Source organism: Mus musculus, chromosome X, assembly GCF_000001635.26.
Source record: "Mus musculus strain C57BL/6J chromosome X, GRCm38.p6 C57BL/6J".
In the NCBI taxonomy this organism is placed as follows: Eukaryota; Metazoa; Chordata; class Mammalia; order Rodentia; family Muridae; genus Mus; species Mus musculus.
The window spans coordinates 159750951-159763169 of record NC_000086.7 but is presented as its reverse complement, the minus strand read 5'-3'; the positions used below and the strand labels follow the sequence as shown (position 1 = coordinate 159763169).

At 43.0% G+C, this 12219-nt stretch overlaps 1 protein-coding gene across 16 annotated transcripts in view; it reads right to left on the bottom strand.

Moving 5' to 3' along the window:
• Positions 1–12219, bottom strand: part of Sh3kbp1 (SH3-domain kinase binding protein 1) — a 349029-nt gene that overhangs the window by 212751 nt on the left and 124059 nt on the right. The window lies entirely within an intron of this gene.

The window sequence follows — 12219 nt, the reverse complement described above, 5'->3', positions numbered from 1 at the left end:
AGGGACTGAAGGAGCTGAAGGGGTTTGCAACCCCATAGGAAGAGCAACAATATCAACCAACCAGACCCCCTCCCCCAGAGCTCCCAGGGACTAAACCACCAACCAAAGAATACACATGGAGGGACCCATGGCTCCAGTCATATATGTAGCAGAGGATGGCCTTATCTGGCATCAATGGGAGGGGGGTCCCTTGATCCTAGGAAGGCTCAATAGATGCCCCAGTGTAGGAGGACACTAGGGTAGTAAGGCAGGAGTGAGTGAGTAGGTGGGGGAACACCCTCATAGAAGCAGAGGGAGAGGGGATAGTATGGGGGGGGGATTTCAGAGGAAAAACCAGGAAAGGGAACATCTGAAATGTAAATTAAAAAATAACCAATAAAATTTAAAAAAATAATAATGACTATTGTTTTAAGTCAGCAAACTCCAGCCCACCATTATAGGTTGTAAATAAAATTTCATTATAACACAAATGCATTCCTGTGTATTTTGTATGGCTGGTTTGATGCTCTAATTTCAGAGTTAAGAAGTTGTTACAGAGACGAAGCCTGAAATATCCGAACTTTAACAGTAAACGCTTGCTGACTTTCCTGTAGGTGGACTCTTACCAGACTCATTGAAGATCTGACTCTTGGGGCCAGAAAGAGCTCAATGGCTAAAGGAACTTGTTAAGTGACCTGAGTTCAATTCCTAGGACACACAAGGTAAGGGAGAGAACCAACTCCAGAAATTTGCCCTCTGTCTTCCATATAATCGATTGATAGATGCAATTTTAATAATCTGGATATTTGGGTTGAGTCAATGACTCAGTGAGTAAGAGTACTTGCTGTATAAGCATGAAAAGCTGACATAGAATCCCCATAACTCATGTAAAAAGTCTGGTGTGGTTGAATGTGTGCTAGTAACTCCAGCAACACATTAGGGGGTGGGGAAGAGACAGGACAATTGATGGGACTGGCCATCAGCCAGCACCAGGTTCAATGGGAGACTCTATATCAAAGGAATAAAACAGGGGACTGGAGAGATGGCTCGGTGGTTAAGAGTATTGTCTGCTCTTCCAGAGGATCCAGATTCAATTCTCAGAACCCACATGGCAGCTCACAACTGTCTATAATTCTAGTTCCAGAGGATCGGCCATCCTCACAGAGATGTAGGCCAAACATCAAATGTACATAAAAAAAATTTAAAACGAAATATTTTTAAAGGAATAAAACAGAATGATGGAGCGCGCGCTCGCGTGCGTGCGTGCGTGCGTGCGTGCGTGCGTGTGTGTGTGTGTGTGTGTGTGTGTGTGTGTGTGTGTGTGTGTGTAGAAAGAGAGGGGGGAGAAGGAGGGGGGAGAGAGAGAGAGAGAGATCCGAATCTTTTAAACCTGATGCAAATATAGTTACAAGCTGAATATTCCTTTTATAAAACATGAACTGGTTTAATATACGAAAATCCATCAATGTAATCCATTATATAAACAAACTCAAAGACAAAAACCACATGATCATCTCGTTAGATGCAGAAAAAGCATTTGACAAGATCCAACACCCATTCATGATAAAAGTTTTGGAAAGATCAGGAATTCAAGGCCCATACCTAAACATGATAAAAGCAATCTACAGCAAACCAGGAGCCAACATCAAAGTAAATGGAGAGAAGCTGGAAGCAATCCCACTAAAATCAGGGACTAGACAAGGCTGCCCACTTTCTCCCTACCTTTTCAACATAGTACTTGAAGTATTAGCCAGAGCAATTCGACAACAAAAGGAGATCAAGGGGATACAAATTGGAAAAGAGGAAGTCAAAATATCACTTTTTGCAGATGATATGATAGTATATATAAGTGACCCTAAAAATTCTACCAGAGAACTCCTAAACCTGATAAACAGCTTCGGTGAAGTAGCTGGATATAAAATAAACTCAAACAAGTCAATGGCCTTTCTCTATACAAAGAATAAACAGGCTGAGAAAGAAATTAGGGAAACAACACCCTTCTCAATAGTCACAAATAATATAAAATATCTTGGCGTGACTCTAACTAAGGAAGTGAAAGATCTGTATGATAAAAACTTCAAATCTCTGAAGAAAGAAATTAAGGAAGATCTCAGAAGATGGAAAGATCTCCCATGCTCATGGATTGGCAGGATCAACATTGTAAAAATGGCTATCTTGCCAAAAGCAATCTACAGATTCAATGCAATCCCCATCAAAATTCCAACTCAATTCTTCAACGAATTGGAAGGAGCAATTTGCAAATTTGTCTGGAATAACAAAAAACCTAGGATAGCAAAAAGTCTTCTCAAGGATAAAAGAACTTCTGGCGGAATCACCATGCCAGACCTAAAGCTTTACTACAGAGCAATTGTGATAAAAACTGCATGGTACTGGTATAGAGACAGACAAGTAGACCAATGGAATAGAATTGAAGACCCAGAAATGAACCCACACACCTATGGTCACTTGATCTTCGACAAGGGAGCTAAAACCATCCAGTGGAAGAAAGACAGCATTTTCAACAATTGGTGCTGGCACAACTGGTTGTTATCGTGTAGAAGAATGCGAATCGATCCATACTTATCTCCTTGTACTAAGGTCAAATCTAAGTGGATCAAGGAACTTCACATAAAACCAGAGACACTGAAACTTATAGAGGAGAAAGTGGGGAAAAGCCTTGAAGATATGGGCACAGGGGAAAAATTCCTGAACAGAACAGCAATGGCTTGTGCTGTAAGATCGAGAATTGACAAATGGGGCCTAATGAAACTCAAAAGTTTCTGCAAGGCAAAAGACACCGTCAATAAGACAAAAAGACCACCAACAGATTGGGAAAGGATCTTTACCTATCCTAAATCAGATAGGGGACTAATATCCAACATATATAAAGAACTCAAGAAGGTGGACTTCAGAAAATCAAATAACCCCATTAAAAAATGGGGCTCAGAACTGAACAAAGAATTCTCACCTGAGGAATACTGAATGGCAGAGAAGCACCTGAAAAAATGTTCAACATCCTTAATCATCAGGGAAATGCAAATCAAAACAACCCTGAGATTCCACCTCACACCAGTCAGAATGGCTAAGATCAAAAATTCAGGTGACAGCAGATGCTGGCGTGGATGTGGAGAAAGAGGAACACTCCTCCATTGTTGGTGGGAGTGCAGGCTTGTACAACCACTCTGGAAATCAGTCTGGCGGTTCCTCAGAAAACTGGACATAGTACTACCGGAGGATCCAGCAATACCTCTCCTGGGCATATATCCAGAAGATGCCCCAACTGGTAAGAAGGACACATGCTCCACTATGTTCATAGCAGCCTTATTTATAATAGCCAGAAGCTGGAAAGAACCTAGATGCCCCTCAACAGAGGAATGGATACAGAAAATGTGGTACATCTACACAATGGAGTACTACTCAGCTATTAAAAAGAATGAATTTATGAAATTCCTAGCCAAATGGATGGACCTGGAGGGCATCATCCTGAGTGAGGTAACACATTCACAAAGAAACTCACACAATATGTATTCACTGATAAGTGGATATTAGCCCCAAACCTAGGATACCCAAGATATAAGATATAATTTGCTAAACACATGAAACTCAAGAAGAATGAAGACTGAAGTGTGGACACTATGCCCCTCCTTAGATTTGGGAACAAAACACCCATGGAAGGAGTTACAGAGACAAAGTTTGGAGCTGAGATGAAAGGATGGACCATGTAGAGACTGCCATATCCAGGGATCCACCCCATAATCAGCATCCAAACGCTGACACCATTGCATACACTAGCAAGATTTTATTGAAAGGACCCAGATGTAGCTGTCTCTTGTGAGACTATGCCGGGGCCTAGCAAACACAGAAGTGGATGCTCACAGTCAGCTAATGGATGGATCACAGGGCTCCCAATGGAGGAACTAGAGAAAGTAGCCAAGGAGCTAAAGGGATCTGCAACCCTATAGGTGGAACAACATTATGAACTAACCAGTACCCCGGAGCTCTTGACTCTAGCTGCATATATATCAAAAGATGGCCTAGTCGGCCATCACTGGAAAGAGAGGCCCATTGGACTTGCAAACTTTATATGCCCCAGTACAGGGGAACACCAGGGCCAAAAAGGGGGAGTGGGTGGGCAGGGGAGTGGGGGTGGGTGGATATGGGGGACTTTTGGTATAGCATTGGAAATGTAAATGAGTTAAATACCTAATAAAAAATGGAAAAAAAAAGAAAAAAAAAACATGAACTGCTCCAAATGCAAAACTTTTTGAGGTTTCCACACCTGACCCCATGTGAATGGTTACAGTTACAACCAGAGGTGTACTGAAAATGTACCAAATTGTTCTCAGCCTATGTGTATATAAGAGACATAATTTTGTGTGTGTTTGTTTTAGATTTGGAACTTAACTGTATAGTATCTCATTAGGTATATGAAAAGACCTCCCCTCTAGTCCTAAAACTAAAATGGTTCTATTCTCAAGTACTTTGAGTAAGGGATACTCAACATACATTTTATATTGCTTTCATAACTTGGATAATTCTTTGCAAAATCACTAATTGCCCAAAATCTAGCAAGTCACATCTATCCATCTCTGAGCCCATGATCATACTAACTTAGGGACAAAACTAAAGCTGAGGGGCTAGACCTGAAATAAGACTGACTGACAGGAAAGGCTTAGATAAAGCATGTATGCTTTCAAATCAACGGGTTAAGAACTTAGGTTGGTCCCCTTGACAAAATGAGTCAGAAGGCTGAGGTAGATAGAAAACAACAATGCTTGTCAAAACATTGCCTCTGCCCCTAAGCCAATCACTAGCTTCCTTCACAACAGCCTCACCCTCTGTTGCTCCTTTACCAGGGCCCCACCGGAAACCAACAAGTGAGCTAGGGCTGTGCCGGGCTGAGGGCTTGGGCTGACATCCCTGAGCCCTAAGGAGGCAGAGCTCAGTCCCACACCAACAGCAGTACCTCTGCATATCACACAAAGCTGCTCACATGTACTTGTGTGTGTGTGTGTGTGTGTGTGTGTGTGTGTGTGTGTGTGTGTGTGTGTGTATACAGGGACACCCACCTCAGCCGCCCCCAGCACCTGCTAAAACAGCAGTTGCTGGTGTTTCCTGTAGCCCCACAGGCAGATGGCATCAGGGGACAATCTGCAAACACTGTCTGCCTAAGCCACATGATGGCTGCCAGCCGGCTATGACTCTTGAAGACAAGAGAAGAAGCCATCAAACACACTTATTTCTCTAATGGTTGCTAACAACAACCATCTACCTTTGCTATGGAGGAATTCTAAGATATTCAGTGGACCATGCTAGCAATACTACCCTTCTGTTAACAGCATATATCTGGGATGAGGTAACAAGGAGAACAAAGATTGTGGTCACTAAGATGATCAGTAGACGAAGTCTCAGAAGCTAGGGTTCTCAACAGTGCACAGGTCCCAGTGCTGTAGGGTAGCATATCATGAAGCCTGGTTGTGAAGGACCAACCTATCAGAAGCAAGTGGAACAGAAAGATAGAGCTAGAAGCTTGCCTAGACACACCACAATCCTTTGTCTCTCCACCCCCGCCCCATGCTTGTTCAAATTTGATTAAAGTTCTTAAGTTGTTTCTTAGGTGGAAGATACTCACTTTTTCCAGAAAACAAAAACAATTGGGTAGATGATAAGGCAGCAAACTCTGGGAGCTCCTAACCTGAACAACGCCTTGGCTCAGTGCGGGCTGTGGAAGGCCCTCCTCCAACTACTGCTTCTCATAGGGGAGTTCTATTCTAGTTGGCATCCCATTATCTGTCCACTTACCCAGGCTGAAAAAGTCAGCATTTGTCCCCTCCCTATCTAACAAGTCTCCCAGTCTGGTTTGACCACTTCCTCTCTCTGTTTCTCTCCATTCTTCCTCTATTATCTTGAAAACAAAGATTTTTTTTTTTAAGTCTTAGATATTTCTCCAAAGGAAAAGTTCAAACGGCCAATACGCTTGTGACAAGATGTGTGATCACTAGTCATTAGGGAAATGGAAATCAAATCCACAGTAAGGTACCCCTTCAAATTGCTAAGACAGCTTGCATTGAAGGGGGAGGGGAAGGGGGGAAAGAGAAGGTGAGAAAGAGACAACAGGAACTGACAAGGATTTGGAGGAAATGAAGCCCTTCTGCGTGGTTGAAGAAAATATAGAATGGTGAAAGATGCTGTAGTAGTTCCTCAAAGTTAAACAGAGACTACCACAGGACCCAACAATTCTACTCTTAGGGATATACTAAAAAAGAAAAAAAAAAAACTCTGAAAGCAGAGATGCAGGCATGTAAGCATATGACAATGCTAATCCCAGCATAATTTAGCCAAAATAAGAAAGAAACTCAAGGGTTATGAACAGATAAATGGATATGCAGGCTGTTGTACAACTGTACAATAGAATAGTACTCCTCCTTTAAAAAATGAATTTCTGATATACAACACAACACAGATGAACATAAAACATGCTAAGTGAAATACGCCAGACACAAAAGGATAAATACACAATTCTATTTCTATGAGATCTTTAAAATATGTAAATTCAAGAATTAGGTTAGAGGTTACATAGGAGTAGGGGAAAGGAAATTGGAAGTTATTATTTAATATTCATAGAGCTCTTGTTTGAGGCTTTGAGAATAGTGTTAGCTGTTGTATGGCATTGTGAATGTTATCAGCACCACCAGTTGTAGGCTAAAAGTCAAAATGATAGGTTTGATATGACTGTACACAATGTGCCAAAGCCCTCCATAGAGGTTGTATCTAGTTAGCAGTGTCTCTGCTGTATACAAGTCCCAGTCACAGAATAATACACCCAGAGAACTAAATAAATGAGCAGAATTAGAACCCCAATTGACTAGCCTCAAGGTTCAACTTTCAGCCACACTTCTCTGAGCTCTGCTTCAGTTACATGTTTACTCAGTCTCTCCCCAATCTCCCCCCTCCCAATTTAGTCTCCACAACACAACCAGGGGGTATTTCTAAAACAAACGTCTGATGTGTCATTCTTCTGAAATCTCTAGTTGCTTCAGAAAAACCACAGGACTAACTTTTTCATTCAAAAATTTTTAAATCACAGCAAGCTGCAAGTCTCCATGGCTGCTTCTAGCTAGAAATGCATGGTGTGCATCCTGCCCCCATGGCACCAATTACCATGCAAATGCAAGTTGGCCTATATTGTACCTGCACTGAATTCTGACATCACAAATGCCTATTGGGATCATCTAAAAACAGATGATGAAGGTCCCAGTAACACAACTTTATACTTGTGAAGTTCTTTCATGGATATATTTCCATTTGCTCCTTTTGAGACACAGAATGCAAGAGCAGACCAAGGCACAAAGGTGCAAAGAAGCAGAGTCATCTTGTAGACACAGACCAGATGTACAATGACACTTCTGGCCTCCCCTAAGGAGCCAGTGCCATGACTATAGGGAGGGCACTTGAAGCATTCTGCCTGAGGCTCTAGAGATGATGGAAGCCTGTCTGCATGCTTAATGGATTCACTCTACCTCTACCCATAAACCTGAGATTATCTAGGCCCCAATCTACCAAGCCCTTTATCATGCACATGAAAGAATTCCTTCCTGAACAGGATGGTACACTTGGCACTAAAGCAATTCCTGCCTGCCAGATGGAGCAGCCACACCTGGAGCTCTCCGAGGTTCTGAGCCAAGTTTGCAGGATGCTAGATTTCCCCCAGACTGGGTGTTCATAGTCTCCCATCCTTAGTCTCAGCTTTGTGATAATTAAGCCTGCTTGTTAAAATGCTAGTTCCTAGTGTCTCAGAGTTAGAGGCTACACCCTGGGTAGAACTATGAGCTACAAAGGCTTGTGGAGATTTATATGCACATGTCATCATGTATAAATTAGCCATTACAGTACCACTTAAATACAGTACAAGAGATAGGGGCTATCAGCAAACCTCTTTAGGTGGAAAAGAAACCCAGATTCTCTTCTCAAATCCGGTGCCTTAATGTACTGGCGGGTTTTGTGTGTCAACTTTACACAACCGGAATCATCGACAACCGGAATCATCGGAGAGGAAGAAGCCTCAGTTGAGAAAATGCTTCCTTGAGATCCAACTCTAAGGCTTTTTTTTTCAATTAGTGATCACTGGGGGGCGGGGAGCAGCCCATTGTGGGTGTTGCCATCCCTGGACTAGAGGTCCTAGGTTCTATAAGAAAGCAGGCCAAGCTAGCCATGAGGAACAAGCCAGTAAGCAGCATTCCTCCATGGTCTATGCATCAACTCCTACCTCCATGTTCCTGCCCTCCCTGACACACAAAAACTAGAGTTATCTGAAAGGAAGAAATTTTAATTGAGAAAAATACCTCCATAAGATCTGTCTGTAACACAGTTTCTTAATTAGTGATCAGTAGGGAAGGACCCAGCCCATTGTGGGTGGGGCCATCCCTGGGCTGGTGATCCTGAGTTCTATAAGAAAGCAGTGTCAAGCCGGGTGTGCACACCTTTAATCCCAGCACTTGGGAGGCAGAGGCAGGTGGGATTTCTGAGTTCGAGGCCAGCCTGGTCTACAGAGTGAGTTCCAGGACACCCAGGGCTACACAGAGAAACCCTGTCTCGAGAAAGAAAGGAAGAAAGGAAGAAAGGAAGAAAGGAAGAAAGGAAGAAAGGAAGAAAGGAAGAAAGGAAGAAAGGAAGAAAGAAAGAAAGAAAGAAAGAAAGAAAGAAAGAAAGAAAGAAAGAAAGAAAGAAAGGAAGGAAGGAAGGAAGGAAGGAAGGAAGGAAGGAAGCAAGCAAGCAAGCAAGCAAGCAAGCAAGCAAGCAAGCAAGCAGTGTCAACCGACCAAACCTGCTCCCCTCCCCAAGCTCCCGGAGACTGGACCACCAACCAAAGATGAGGGACCCACCAAATGGAGGGACCCATTGCTCCAGCTGTCTATGTGGCAGAGGATGGCCTTTGTTCAGCATCAATGGGAGGAGAGGCTCTTGGTCCTGTGTAGGCTCAATACCCCAGTGTAGGAGAATGCCAGAGCAGGAAGGAGGAAGTGGGTGGGTGGGTAGGTGGATGGAGGATAGGATGAGGGTTTCTGGAGGGGAGACCTGGAAAGGGGGTGACATTTGAAATGTAAATAAAGAAAATATCCAATAAGGAAGGAAGGAAGGAAGGAAGGAAGGAAGGAAGGAAGGAAGGAAGGAAGATAGCAGGGTGAGCAAGCCATGGGGAACAAGCCATGGCCTCTGCATCAGCTCCTGCTTCCTGCCCTGTGTGAGTTCCAGTCCTGACTTCCTTTGGTGATAAACAGCAATGTGGAAGTGTAAGCTGAAGAAACCCTTTCTTCCCCAACTTGCTTCTTGGTCATGATGTTTTATCATAGCAGTAGAAACCCTAGTGAAAACACTTAACAATGGAAATATGACATGCACAATAAAACTAAGGTCATCAACAAGACAGCAATAGTGCAAGGATGTTAGAGCTATGCCTTTGAGGCATGCCCAAGATAAGGAAATAGAGAACTCCTCAGACTGCCACTGCTCCCCGGGGCATTGGACTTTGCAGAGCTGAAATGGCTGACCCATTTTCAGAGAATAACAGCCCCAACTGTGTTAATATAGTAGAAATCTTTTCTGTGACATATTTAGGGGCCTGCAGAGAGCCACCTTGTTGAGCCAACACATAATCTGTATGCAACTGGGTGCTGAACCAGAATGAATAGTCTACTTTCCAATAAGTGGAGCTGCCTGGATGTGGCTGGCTGCCTAGTTGGTTCTCCTTTTCTCTCCCATCCATGACACAGTATTCAAGTCCTCGGGGTTACTAGCTTGACTCTTTAAATTGCTTGGTCAGTCTTCAGCCAAAACACTTCATGGTCAAACACCTACCAAAGGCAAATTCCGGGGAGAACTCTGCCCCTTCTCATCCTTCTCATCCTTTCATTGTGTCTTCTACCATCCATGAGAGAGAGTAGGGTAGGGCAGAGGCTTCATGATGACCAAAGAGATTGAATGCTCTGATCCAGAAAGTTAGAAATAGTCCTGGCATCACAGATCAGGAGCAGAACCTTGGAAGCAATGCTTCAAATCTCTAAGCAGCCCTTTCGCCATCTGCAAAAGTTGTCTAATGCTAAAAGTGTCATCAGAGAGGTATCTTGAGGGAAACTAATGGATTGAGAACTACTGTGCAAAATATTATTTGCTGTCAATAGTTGAGTGCTATTTAAAAAAAAAAAACTACAGTGGGGCTGGGAAGCTGGCTCAGCGGGTAAGAGCACCTATTGTACAAGCATGAGGGCCTGAGTTACAATCTACAGCACTAACAGAAAAGGCTGGGTGTGACTTCGTGGGCCTGGAAACCCAGAATGGTGGTGGGATAGGATGGAAACAGAATTACTGGGGTCTGCTAGTCACCAACCTAGCTCCAGACTCAGTGAATGGTCCTGTCTCCAGGGACTCAAGATAGGAAGTAATACAGTAGGATACCCAACATCTTCCTCTAACCTCACCCACATGCATGATGCATGCACACACACACACACACACACACACACACACACACACACCCTACACATTATACAACAAATGAACCTCACAGTAATAATGCTAAGTACAGACACAAAATATTGCATACTGTAAAATTTCATTACAGTCCACCAACAGGCAAAACTAATCACTGGTTGAGAGATCTTAAAATAGTGGTCACCTTTGTAGAGGTTCCTACAGGGTAGAGGAGGAAGAAGAAGCAAGAATGACCTGTTGGGAGGATGAGAAGGTTCTGTAATTTGGTTTGGGTAATAGTGAGCTACACAGGCATATAAATACTAAACAATTCACTGAACTGCACTTCTGAAGCCTCTGTACTTTTACTGTAGGTTATTTCAATAAAGAAGAACGTGAGTACTCAAACCCAAAGAAGATAATCTTTCATTCTAAACATGCTAATATTTTGTCTTAGAAGACCAGAAACGTGACAAGTAAGTACTTGCATATTTTAATGCTCCTCTCAGGCAGTGCAAAGCTTTCTGAGATGAACATTAAGGTAACGGATGGTCACACTAAGCCAGATGCAGCATATTGAGGAAGTGAGCCAAGACACATCTCATCTTATTTGTACAATCAGCTCAATAGATCCTCATTCTCCAGCTGCTGTCTGTCCCTCTAGCTTATAACATTTCCTTCTCTCTGGTTGCCAGTAATAGATGCAAACAGAGCAAGCTGGTGCCATGGACACCAGGGGGTGCTCAGGAGCTCAGCATCCCACTTACTGGCTCAGGATGTGTGTCCTGGGACTTCCCTTTGGAATGGGAGGGCTACATCTGGTTGGGAAGGGTCCCCACAGTGTTCAAATAATAATGAGGGAAACAGGCATCCCTGGTCATCTTCCTTCAATTCTATATATTTCTTCCTGAAGGAAAAGCTTCCTTCTGAGTCAGACATGTAAGTGGGACCACAGCTGTGTGCACCACCCCCAACACACACTGCATTAGTTTATGGAAACCACATCTCAGAATTACTTACTGGATGAAGGTAAAAGGAAATCACTGAAAACAAACCATGACACCAAATGCACTAACCAAGACAACTTTAACCAGCTAGAGAAGCCTAGAAATAGCACCCTGCTCCCTGCCACATGGTTTTCTCCTCCACACCAAAGTCTGATGAGGCCATCCTGTCACTGTGTTCCTGGCATACAGACTGTGTTCCCAGCATGTGGCTTCCCTCATCAAATGCTAGTTGTCTCAGCACACCTGGGGAGACACAGCAAGGACTCTTAAGAGCAAAACCAATAGGACAGGAAAAGCTTCAGCTGGATTAGAAAGAGTGTTTCTTTAAAAAAAAAAAAAACTGTATGGCGGGAGGCGGGGCGGGAGAGGGAGGAAAAGAAAAGGCAAGAGTTATCCTGTCAAACCATGAAATATACGGGCTTCATTAGAGAAATATATGTGATACATATGTATCTGTAGACACCCATACATAAGTAAATATAACAAAATATGAGTGTTTGATATGACAGGATGGTGGGCACATTGGTATTTGGTATTTGTTAGAAACATTTCAACACTGCCCCTCAAAATTACATAATGAAAGCATGTGGATGTTTCATCCCACAATGGCTTTCTCATATTTACAAACTATGCTGCCACTCAGAGAAGCACTTTGACATGCAATTATAAATGTACCAATTTCATTTTCAGCTTAAAGCTAACAAGGAAAGACATTTTGATGCAGCAGGAATACCTACTGTCATGTTTCTATGTCAATCTTCAACTG